This window comes from Anas platyrhynchos, chromosome 13 (genome assembly GCF_047663525.1).
Source record: "Anas platyrhynchos isolate ZD024472 breed Pekin duck chromosome 13, IASCAAS_PekinDuck_T2T, whole genome shotgun sequence".
NCBI lineage: Eukaryota > Metazoa > Chordata > Aves > Anseriformes > Anatidae > Anas > Anas platyrhynchos.
This window is the reverse complement of record NC_092599.1, coordinates 16,875,980-16,888,721: the sequence shown is the minus strand read 5'-3', so window position 1 is coordinate 16,888,721 and position 12,742 is coordinate 16,875,980. Positions and strand designations below refer to the sequence as shown.

At 39.1% G+C, this 12,742-nt stretch overlaps 1 protein-coding gene across 2 annotated transcripts in view; it reads right to left on the bottom strand.

Moving 5' to 3' along the window:
- SLC6A11 (solute carrier family 6 member 11) overlaps nucleotides 1-12,742 on the bottom strand; it is a 151,716-nt gene that overhangs the window by 121,784 nt on the left and 17,190 nt on the right. Inside the window, exons 2-3 of one of the 2 annotated variants that reach the window (XM_027467744.3) lie at nucleotides 4,555-4,737; nucleotides 3,144-3,183 (exon numbers count right to left, since the gene is read on the bottom strand). The gene's annotated coding sequence lies outside the window, so the exon portion shown is untranslated. Of the gene's footprint in view, nucleotides 1-3,143; nucleotides 3,184-4,554; nucleotides 4,783-12,742 lie in introns of those variants that run through there. The other variant, XM_038185725.2, reaches the window with a different exon arrangement.

Sequence of the window (12,742 nt, the reverse complement as noted above, 5' to 3'; positions counted from 1 at the left end):
GAACACCAAACTGGGGGGGAAGTGTCTATCTGCCAGAGGGTGGGAAGGCCCCACAGAGGGACCTGGACAGGTTGGGTCAATGGGCAGAGGTCAATGGGATGAGGTTCAACACAGCCAAGTGCCAGGTCCTGCACTTTAGCCACAACAACCCCACGCAGTGCTACAGGCTTGGGGCAGGGTGGCTGGAAAGCTGTGCAGAGGAAAAGGCTCTGGGGTGCTGGTTGATGCTCACTTGGACATGAGCCAGCAGTGTGCCCAGGTGGCCAAGAAGGCCAATGGCATCCTGGCTTGTATCATGAATAGTGTGGTCAGCAGGAGCAAGGAGGTGATCATGCCCCTGTACTTTGCTCTGGTGAGGCTGCACCTTGAGTGTTGTGTTCAGCTTTGGGCCCCTCAATATAAGAACGACATTGAGGCCCTGGAGCGTGTCTAGAGAAGAGCTATGAAGCTGGTGAGGGGTCTGGAACACAAGCCCTGTGAGGAGCAGCTGAGGGAACTGGGGGTGTTTAGTCTGGAGAAGAGGAGGCTCAGGGGAGATCTTACTGCTCTCTTAAATGACCTAAAAGGAAGTAGTGGGGAGCTGGAGGTCAGTCTCTTCCCACAGAGAACTAGTGATAGGACTAGAGGGAATGGCATCAAGTTGTGCCAGAGGAGGTTCAGTTTAGAATTTAGGACAAATTTCTTCTCAGAAAAAGTAGTCAGACATTGGAACAGATTGCCCAGGGAAGTGGTGGCATCCTGTGGTTGTCTTGTCCACCCCCACTCCACTAAGCTAACAGAGAGCCACCTACAGCTGGCTTCCCAGGTCTGTGCCCAGACAGCTTTGAAATATCTCCAAGAAACGTTACACTAAATTGCCATTGAGTGGCATTCCAACTCAAAAACAACCATTCCTTTTTTTCAGGCCTTGTATTTAAAGCATCTTCAGTATCAATGAAGCACAAGATGGGAGGCTAGCTACCACCTCCTCCATGCCATAAAACCACATGAAATAAAAATAAAATTGCCAAATAACTTCAGTTCTTACTTGCATGTTTGTTATCATATTGAAATTCAGCTTCAGCAATACATTTTGAATTGTTCATTCCACCTGTACTAAATTACCTGTTTCTAAAGAGTACAATAGATTTTCTAAACACAGAAAGCATTAACATGGACTGAAGCTAAATTGTACTTATAATATATAGTTGTATTATAGATCTATTGTTAGAAATATATACATAAACTGATAAATATAATGACATATCAGTATGTCACAGTATTAGTATTATTATCGAATGATAAAGAACCAACCTCACCAAAAAAAAAAAAAATGCTGTCAGAGAGTATGAGTGAGACTTGATATGATTTCTTATATACAAACAGTCAAAAGTCCCAAAGATTAACTTGCCTGATTCTTTTAAAAAGGGAATTGTATGTGAGTTAAATAGAATCAAACCAGCAAGGAAAGAAAACATAATTAGAAAAATATGAGCAAATACAGGATTTGAATGCATTTCATCGCACTTCCAGTACAGTGGCAGGAAGGACACAACCAAAATAAATACATAAAATAAAGCCACCATGAAAAACTCTCTCCACATCAACTGAAATTTAGGATGCTGTCAACACAACTCCTTGATCAAGAATTTTCAAGTCAGTGTGTCCAGTAAACTTAACCCAGGAGTCTTAAAGGAGCTAACAAAAGCACTTTCCAAACTTTTCATGCAGATTTTCAGTAACTCCAAAGGACACAAAAGTTCTAGATGTGTGGAGAAAAAACTATATTCATTTTTTTTGAAGGAGAAATGGAGAGCAACTCTAGAAACAGTAGCCAGGAATCATTCCCAGTTAATATAAGCAAGCAGCTCCTACTAGAACCCAATGTAATAGAATTACAGAATGCAAAACCAAAAAAAACGGAAACCTCAAAACAAACATTATCTTTTATGATCTTACAAGTTTTGTTAACTTTAGAAATACCTTAATGCAGTGTATTAGTGAGGTAAAAACTCTGCAGACTTTATATTGGGTCACACTTAAGGATCCCCATCTGTGTTCATAGTTTTATGTCCTATTACTTTACTCCCATAAATAGAAACGATACCCACATCACTCCTGACTGAAGCAGACCCATCAGATTTCTTTATTTCTGCCCCCAACCAAGCTTCTACTTCCTCATAAAATTCAGAGTCTGCGTCAATGATTATAGCCTCTATCATTGGTTTCTCAGCTCTTGCCATTGCTGTACTGATAACTTCAGCAGTTCTCATTTAATAAATACAGCCTAGATTTTATTTAAAATTTTGGTTTGATCACTGCAATCATCTATCTTATCGTGGCTGAGTCTGCCATGTTTCCAGTACTACATTCCTATATCCTCAATGCCTGAATTTTATTTTATTTTTCCATGTCTAAGTCTGAATTATTTAAGCTTTCCCAAATGTTGTCTTTATTTCTTTTCTTCAAGTTTATAGCATATGCTTAATTAATGAGTCTATTAATTTCTGTTTCTGATTGAGACTGTTTTAAGTGTAATTACTTCCTACAGTTTATGCACTGACAGGTTTGTCTTGATACTGGCAGCCATTTACCTCACAGATTCAGACCTGTATTTGAGTCATGTAAAGTTACACACACACAGGTGTGTAGCTCTGTGTATTACATTCTATCCTTTGCTCTTAGATTTTTTTTCACAAAACTTAGAAAAGCATAGCATTTTAGCTTTTTATCTCAAGGTTAGATTTGCTTGAATTTAGTAAAGCTATTGACAAAATGGTTGACAGGCAGACACACACCTGACACGATGTTACAAACCTATTCTCCTTTGTAAACCAGACTGGAAAACAACCAAAATCATAATGCCTGTCAGCAGCAGTTGCTGAGTCACTGCAACTATCTGTAGTATGCTGTCTGCAAGACAAGTATACCAAAGATCAGGAAAAAAAAAAATCTGACTGCCCTCCAAATTAGGATAGTTCACTTTGTGCACTGAGAAGAGTGCTTCACCTTGCTTAGCTCTCACTCCATGTTAGTTGTTTATGCACAGCACAGTTGCCAGCACACCGAAGAAACTGAAAATGAACGATCGCATCACTATACTCCCAAACACCAGTAGGTTTTGTCATGTGACTGGGATGTTTAGATTTCAGTCAATGACTTACCGTGCAGCCTTGCTGGAGAGGATCATCTCCTGTTTTACACCTAACAAGAGAAGGCCAAACCACTTGTCAGAGGCACTGCAAATTGTTAAGTGATCAGTCTCAAATTCTAAAAATATTATGAAGAACAGAAGATTTCTCTCACAAAAATTGAGGCAGTCCTTGCCACCACTTATGTCAGAAGTAGAATTCCAGTGAACATGCTTAGAAATCTACATATTGAATTTAGCAAGAAGTTCAAGTATTATTTAAAACTACTCTAAAAATGGAAGAATTTGTTAACCCTGTTTATACATGCAGTGAAAACCTCAGTGGGTCTGACTAGAAGAGGCTGATTTTACCTGAACTTCATAGTATGAAATGTCTAGAATTGCCCCTCAGTCCTTTCTTTGACATTCACAATGGGTTATCAGCCCAGGAGATTCAGCATTTTGAGTTTTAATGCTTGAGAAAGTGATGACCCATTATTTATCTAGTCAGACTAGGATCTTTGTTTAGTTCTGATGAATTACATAATAACTATAATTAAATGTTGAGGATGTTTCATAGACAAGAAAACACAGGCAGAAGCTTTTGTGTAGCCGTAAGTACTGATAATTCAGTATCATCCATTCTTCCCTTTATTTTGCAAAGCTGCACACAGAATACCAATCAAAATACCCAAATTAACCACCATAGGACCTAGTCCTCCTCTTTAGACCAGCTGCCCTAATTTGACTCCTCTCTTAGTGCATCTCGACTAACAGAACCAACCTAAATGAGGCCTTCAATTGCCTTTTTTAAGCTGATTTAAGTCAGAAGCTAGTTTACCTAATTCATAAAAATTAGGTATGCTAATTATTACAAATGTACCTGAACAGCTGCTTGCCAAACATAGCAATGGGCAGAGTCTCAAAAGATCGTACTTTCTCCACTCCCACTTGCATACTAACATGCGTTTCCCCCCCAGCACTCATCAAGTGAGCCACCCTGAGGTAAGATTCAAGCTTAGTCCTGCTATAAGGTGAGCTCAGCAGCTTGGCCACCACATGCTGCCCAGATCAGCTACAGCAAACTAAATATTGAACAAACAAAAGCTCATATTTGCTATATTCTGGGGTGTAAAAGGCGCAGCAGCAGAGGCATTGCGCCACTGCAGGGGCTGGGCCGCAGCTGCCCTCAGGTGGGGTCTGGAACCTTCTGCGAGAAGCCAAGGGCCACCACAGCAGGGCTCTGGGGGCTGCTGCTGGGAAACTGAGAAAGCTAGGGAAAAAAAGCAAATTTGGAGGAAAACACTGTTCAGGGATAGGTTGTTTAAAAAAAAAATAGACAAAAAGAAGTCAGGTTATACAAAAGCATACCAGGGAAAACAGTCACCTGGGTTCTCTGGGTGCTAGAGGGAAGACTCCTCCTGTCACTAGCTGCAACACTTTACCTGGTAGCATCCTGAATGTAGGTTTGGGAAGCAGAATATTGCTCTGTGACTGGCATATGCTTTCCTTGTGGAAGAGTTTCCCGTTAAATCCTTCCGTCCATTTTTTTTCTTGATGTCTTGTTTTCTGCAAAGTCTTTCTCTTCCAGGATAGCTGGTGGGGTCTTTTTCTGTGGTGGTCTGAGACTAGGAAAAGAGAGATTGAAGGCAACAACTCTCCTTTTAACTTCTCATTGCTTTGGCTTTTAAGGACATGTGTTGTCAATTAAAGATAAGGAGTTGGCCATGTGCTTCCACCAGTGGTTCCCTCTGTGCACCATTATAAGGACTTTGATTATAATTACACCAGTTGACCTAAGGAGTGGTGGGGAAAGGGAGGAAGGGTTGGTGGTTTTTTGTTTAGTTTCCCCCAAAGCCCTGATGTGCAAAGTTCAGTAGTCTTTGACAGTTGAAGTTTTCTTCTATGTTCTTGAGATTTAACAAGTTTGCAGCATAGCAGTTGTGAACAACCTTTGTGTATGAGAGGCAAACAGTGAGTTGTGGATGAAATATGTCCTTTAAAAAGGCTTCTGAGGTTAACGTGTTTCGCCATAGTTTTTATTATATATATATAGCCTATATTTACTTGTCCTTATAAGAAGGACAAATGACTGGATTCCTACCATTCTTCCCCCTTTCTCCAAGCAGGCTATTGCATATATAAGACAACCACATATTTTACTCCAGGAAAAAAAAAAAAAAAAAGGCAGAAAAAAAAAAGACTTCATAATTATGAATTCTATGCAGGTTTGGCCTGTTAGGAGTTCACATATTGAACTCCTGGGTCACATGTGGGTCATATAATTTACCCATGCTAACAAGCACACTATGGACCGTCCTTTGCTGAATTTGGTATATAGCTCCTGGTAGCTCCCCTGCTGGCACCCCTCTGTCAGCCTGCATGTGAAGGGGGCTAAAAGCCCCCAAGGATTCCCATAGCCTGTGCCATGGCTCTATCAAGGCATTCTTTCCCTTTATCCAAAGGATGCTTAGAAAAAGTGTGTTATCAGGTTTCCCAAATCCTTTTTGGCAGTGGTACTCCTTCCCAGCTGGTTTTCTATGCCACTTCCTAGCTGTTGGTTAGAGAGCAGACTGTGAGCAGACAAGCAGCAATGTGGGAAAGGGTGGGCCTCCCGCACATGATGGCGGAGTGATGATCAGTGGAGGAATGCTGGCATATGGCTGGTTCTTCTTGTTGGTATTTGGCTTACCAGCCTAGAAAGGTAAAATTCTAAAATAGGAATAGAAAAAGAAGAGCTATTGAATTATTTAGAAATAATAAAACTTAGATGCTGCTGAAGTTGTCACAGTTTGTAGCACAGCAATACACTTAGCAAGAGAAGCATACTTAACACATCTCAGTCTATCTGACGGCAAAGCAGTTTTGGTTTGTTTTTTTTTTTTTTTTTTTTTTTTTGAGCCGAACACTTCTGAAACAGATCAGCAGTGCAGGCTCCCTCTGGTGGCTTCTTCCCGTAAATGATAGTTGTGGTGGTTTTTTTTGTTTGTTTATTTTTCCTTGAAAGATCGGTGTAGTCCAATGGATTGCAGTTAGCCTGATGAAGTACATCTTATGTTTAAGAGCACAATGAGGCACTGCAACTTTCCTGTAAAGCGTTGATCAACAAGTGCTTTTTCTATGAATAATTTAAAAGACTGAGGGAACTGGGGTTGTTTTGTCTGGAGAAGAGGAGGACTTACTGCTCTCTGCAACTACATGAAAAGAAGGTGGGGGAAGCTGGGGGTTGGCCTCTTCTCGCAGGTAATTAGTGATAGGACTAGAGGGAATGGCATCAAGTTGCACCAAGGGAGGTTTAGGTTGGAAATGAGGAGACGTTTTTTCTCAGAAAGAGCAGTCAGGGATTGGAATGGGTTGCCCAAGGAGGTGGTAAAGTCACTGTCCCTGGGGGTATTTTAAGGAAAGGTTGGATGTTGGTGCTTGGGGACATTGTTTAGTGGGTAATGTTGGTGGTAGGGGGATGACTGGAACAGATGATCTTGGCGGTCTTTTCCAGCCTTAATGAATTTGATTCTGTGATTCTATGACTTGGTACAGGCTTTGTGTTATTATGTAAACCAGGGAAGAACGCACAGGAATGTTCTTTTTTTTTAAATTTTTTATTTTTTAAGTATATTAACTATAAAGTAACGTAATCTTGTTTCATAATGTTCAAAAGACATTATGCGGAATTTTAATTCTGGCCCTGATGTATTTAGAAAATTATCATCCTTGTAATTACTTCAAAATAAGCATTTACTTAAGGAGATGTAGGAATAAAATGAGGTCAGAATAGAACACTAATATAAGATTTAAAACAAATAAAAAGCATAAATACCTGCAAAAGCTGTTCTTGGACATGTATCCATGTTCATTATGTCTTATAGATCAACACCTTTGAACAATAAGAAAAAAAAGGGGGGGGGGAGGGAACCCAGATAATTGCATAACTAACATGATGACACAGCTTCCTGCTGTCAAGCTGTGCTATTCAGCTTCAATCCCACGTGGACATACCCAAAACCTACTAGATTTCTAGATTTTGGTTAAGTAGTTAAAATTTCATAAGCAGCTAAATATAACCTCTTATTTAGGAAACTGTCAGTGTGAGAACCTTCTAGCAGGTCAGAGCAAGCATTTAGTTGGAACAGGTAATGTTACTACATCCGGTACAATTTACTTCAAGCTGCAAGTAACATTGGTGAAGTCTAAATTGAACTGACAGCTCCTGGTGTCTATACAGACAGAAATGATGAAATGGTGTTTGTTAATGGCACCTAAATGTTGTGTTATTACTGGAACTCCCCAAGGAGTCAGCTCCAAATCAACAAAGACTTTGATCAAACTCACTTTTGACTGCAAGTATTTTGCTAGAGCAGACCAAACTTTGTTTCTGCATGCATTTCAACTTTTTTTTTTTTTTTTTTTTTTTCCCCCCCTTCAGGCTTTCATCCCTACAAATACTATACTAAAGTGTTCAACCTAAGGTCTATGCAGGAAATGTTTCCTAGTTCTGAAGTAGCCTTTTGAGGAGCTTATGCCTTTATTCAACCAAATATTGCATAGCCTTACAAACTATTAAAAGATATTTCATTATTGTTTCTTGGCTTCTTTCTCCCTGTCTCTTAAGATGTGTTAGAATTGCCAGAATATTATTAAAGCAAGTTGTGCCTTTAAGAAATGTTCTTCTGTCAGTTTGTTTTATATTTTAGGCCAGTCTCTCTAGAATCCTTATCTAACCTTTACAGTACTGGAGAAAGGGGGAAAATGGTTGCTAGGATACTTGCAAAAAGGCAAATTAGCTGCACTAGAAATAAAACAAAAGGATTAAAAATCTCTAACCTTTGAGTTAAACATCCGGTTTCAACAACTGCCAAAGTGTTGTGGTTCTTTTCTTTGAGAAAAAGAACTGCAAAATATTAATAGTACCCCCATTTCACAGGTACACGGAATTTCAAAGCATTGCCATAGTGAGAGAAGTTTAAGATGTCAAACTATGGTAAGTTTCCCTTGCTGTTTTCAGAATATTTGATCATTATTTATGTGTCTTTTGATATTTTATATTTTTCCATCCGCATTTGGAAGTGTAGCTACAGGGTTCTATGCCTTACATAAAACTGAGTTCCCAACTGCGCTAAGCGGAGACCTTAAAACCATGTGGAGTCTATGGCTTCAATGAAAGAATTAATTCTAATTGTTATCTAATTAACTTACTTTTAGACAGTGATGCTTTATTCTCATTTTACACCAGTTTAATTCTTCTTAGTTTTTCTTTATTAATAGCTTTGGCAGCAAAAATCAACAAGAAAAAATAATGCTGATAATCTAGATGCTTTTTGTTTGCTAAAATATATGCCTTCTTGATTCAAATCCGGACAGGTCCTTAGATAATTCTGCATCTTTAATGTAGTAAAAATTCCCACTTACTTCTAGAAAATGTCCTTTTGAATATTCAAATTGATTGCAAAATAAAGAGTTCTGTAATTGTCACTGCTGTGCGTTAACTCTGAGGTAGAACAAGTACTCACAGAAAGCTATTAGGACTACTAAATGCATTATTTTTAGAGCTCCCTCTATTGTTTATCCATTCCAATGAGGCTTGCAGATTTTGATCAAATCAATGCAAGAAACAAAGCCATCTTGACTCTATACAGTGATATACCACCATCTGGTCCCTACAAATTTTCTTCATCATGCTTTGCAGAATAGCAAGTACATTTGCATTAATAGCCATTTCTTCTTTCCTTTCTACCCTGAGTAATGCCTGAGGTATAGCCCTTGCCTTTAATATATACGTGGGACATCTTCTGGAACACAAGATGGCTTGGGCATTTTCTGTGTCTAGGACCAGAGAGGACTACACAGTACTGACTCCGAAGATGTTAATGGTCAGTTAGAGTAAACAGAAGACAGAGTACTATTAAGCCTCAGTAAGTTAATGTTCTTCATAAAAATGTAGTAGGAAATGCTCCCTGCTGTTAAGTCACAGATGGGAGGAATTGCTGACCTCAGTGCATGATTAAGGAGAGATGAATGCATGCCAGCTGTTTATACTGCAGATGCCATATAATAAAATGCATCTCTGAGTCTTCACCTTGCCAAAATTTGTCAGAGTTCTTTTTTTTTTTTTTTTTTTTTTTTTTTTCTGAACAGCTAGGGATAACTTTACAGACTTAAAGGAAATAAGAATGCTGCCAGTCTCATCATTCCTATGACTGTCCATTCTTGCATTCTGTTGTCTGATTCCAGTAAGAATCTGTTCTGCACCCCTTCTGATACCACCTAGATCATGGATAAAAGTATAGGAATTGCTTATTTACAACAGGAATTGAAGATTATTTTTCTGCTCTGTCATGACTATTTTCTTTCTCCACCCAAGTCAATGCACGATATTTTACATAAAAAAGATGTATACCAGGAGACTTCCCTGATGTAACTATTTTCTTGTTTGGCATTTTGACTCTTTTGCAACCACATCTTTTTCTTCCCCTTCTATTTTCTGCCATGAGTTGCGAGAATAAGTCCACAGTTCTGGTGTTGTTTTTTTTTTGTTGTTGTTTTGTTTTGTTTTAAATCACAAAAGGATAATCATTGCCTGCATAAATGAAACTGGGCTATTCACAATCTGAGATGGTAAATTGGTAAGAATCCAACTGCAGCTGCATAAAGATAGCAAAACGCAAATAGGAATGGAAACACATTTGGATAACTGCAAACATGCCAAATCAGGGAATGTAAAGCTATGTCAAAATAAATGTTACTGCGATGCATTTCTGCAGTATCTACTGAACTAAAAACACAGAGGATATCATACTATGAGGCTCAAGATTTACAAATCTTGAAAGAGGGTAGCATGACTTAAGAAATTCTTCACTCAGAGGGTGGCGGGCACAGGCTGCCCAGAGAAGCTGTGGATGCCCCACCCCTGGAGATGTTCAAGACCAGGTTGGATGAGGCCCTGGGCAACCTGGTCTGGTGGGTGGTATTCCTGCCCATGGCAGGGAGTTGGAACAAGATGACCTCTGAGGTCCCTTCAAACCAGAGCCATTCTGTGATTCTGTGAACTAACAGGGAAGACATTTTACAAGCACTCCAGAGAACCATTGTCAGGACCCTGCAAAGGCAGGCTGCCTAAGGTGTGGAGCAAAAATATGACCCACAGGGCAAGAGTCTCACCACCAAGGGCCCTGTCCCTTAGTACCCAAACAAGGCAAGCAGGACAGACCCAGTGATGGTCATCAGGGTCAGCCAGAATCCCACATCATCAGACAAGGCCACGGTGAAGCAGTAAGCCCAGGGTTAAGCCAGGAGCGCAGGTTCACATTTTTTTTCTTTTTCTGAAACTGGTGAACTATAGTATCCAAATGCGTTCAGGCTATCACCTCACTTACTGCTCTTGTCTGTCTTGTATATTCTGTTGGTTCTGACAAAGATGAAATCTGCACTTTAAGAAGTCTGGCTCAGCCATTTTGTTGGTATACCTGTAACTGCCAACTCCTGCCAAGACATGCTTCCCCTGTGCTCCTTGACCCTTTCCCGAAATTCCCTGTGAGGTACATGACAGGAAATATTTCTGTGCTCCTTGATGAAATATCATGCTTACGTTATGTTTCTTATCTCGCTGCAACCACACAACTGCAGCCAGCTAAAAAGATTAATACCCTAACATTTCTCTTTTTAAGAGATTGAAGTACACCAGCAAAACAAACTATTTTTTCAGAAGTACAGGTAAGAGTCAGTGTGTGTAAGAATTGAAAGGATTCCCACAGAGCTCATTCCAGAAACTTTTGAAAAACATCCTTCTCTTGACAATGTATTTAACTTGTTCTTTCCCTCTGTACTTGTTGAAGGTTTTGCATAAGGCAGCAACTAAAAACTTTCTGTCTATCTGAATTAAGAAACACCAAAAACCCCACCAGTCAAGAATGGGGTTTCTGAATGAAACTGGAAGGACTAAGTGGCCGAATAATAAGTCCATTTAAAAAAAAAAAAAATAAATAAAGGAAAAAAAAAAAGGAAAAAAGAAAGAAAAAGGATCTGGCCAGTTTCTTTGGAAAAACATCCATTCAGTTGCCAGAGAACCTGGGAGATGTTAAGACCACCCAGAAGGCAGGTAGCCTGCCAAACTGAAATCAAAAGTACATCATGCATTACGGACTGCAGTTTGCTTTGAGAACTCTTAGGGCTGTCCACGATCTTAGTTTTTATGGTTCAGTATTTACAGCTGAAATTTTATATTTATCATTGCTTAATCCCACCTGTATGAAAAGAGGAAACAGTAACAACAGAAGTGGTGTTATATCAGTATCAGACTGGATGATTACAGCATCACTAGTGCCATTCAGTGAAAGTTTTCACCACTTCTAGACAAGGTCTACTCTGAGTTGTGTTTGGGGATTTTTTGCACTTGTAATCACTAAATTTCCAGCTATGCCATTAGTCAGTCTCTAATTCCCCTGCAGTGGACATTTATTTAAATAAAATAAAATAAAGGGGGGGGGGGAGCAAATTCTCAATGTTTTCTGATGTATAGAAACATTTGCATCCAGGCTCTGAAAACTCCCAGGCTAGCTGTGCAGGTCAATAAACAGGGTCCTGGCATGAGCAGAAATGCAGTAAGTTAAAGGGTGGTAGCAGTAGTGATCATTCTCCTTCAGGATCATCTTCCATCAACTTCCTATTCTGCTCAAATTAACTTGTAAATCAATGTCTGTAAGAACATATCTCACGCTTGTACTTTAAGATGTGAGAAACTGGCACATTGTTCTGTTTTGTTTAATAAATGAATTTTTGTTTTAAAAGTTTGATAGCTCGCAGGTAGCACTAAGGCAGTGGTTTCCATTGATGTACTTGACTCACTGAACCAGTTAGCAGAGGCTGGCTCTTCACAGGGCTGCTGACTGCCCTGCAGAACCCACTTAGGCGCACAGTCCTGCCAAATGCCGGTGACCGTCTGTGCCACGAGCTTAAATCCTAATTTTTTCAATACCTATTGTAATAAGAGCAGTAAGTGATGAGGAGAATTCCTTGAGAAAAATAACTTTTATTTGTAGGGTGCTGGTAATAACTCAGACTTACAAATTATTTCATAATAATTAAAAATAGAAATGCATATTAACTTGAAACACAATAAGGTCATTTCAGCAAAATACATTACTCTGATGAATGACTGTAGCCTTCACCATCTGCATGGTGCCTCAGTCAAGCATATTAGAAGCAAACCCAGAGAATCCCTAAGATAAAATTACAGTTCTTTCCAAAAATATATCCATGTTTTTTTCTAAGAATGAAAGCATTCCTCCCATAAGATTTTTGTTTTGTCTTTTTTCCCCCTTTTTTATTTTTATTTTTTGGAGGGAAAGATTAAGTCTCTATGTGAAGTAGATGTGCGATTACTTAAAAAAAAATAATTAAAAAGCATGTTGGGGGAGAGGGACAATCTTTTTTTCAAGTACCTGTACAAATCTTATTCCATTTGTTTAGGATTTTTTCTTCACTAGTCCCAATTCCAAATCTTTACCTTTAGTCTAAGCACTCAGAAAAATAATTATCCAGTAAAATATAGAAGTGCTTTCAAATTCATCAGCTCTTTTTTGTAACATATATAGAAGCATAGGCTTGAAGAGAAGATGAGCTAAAAAGAAATCCAGCTCA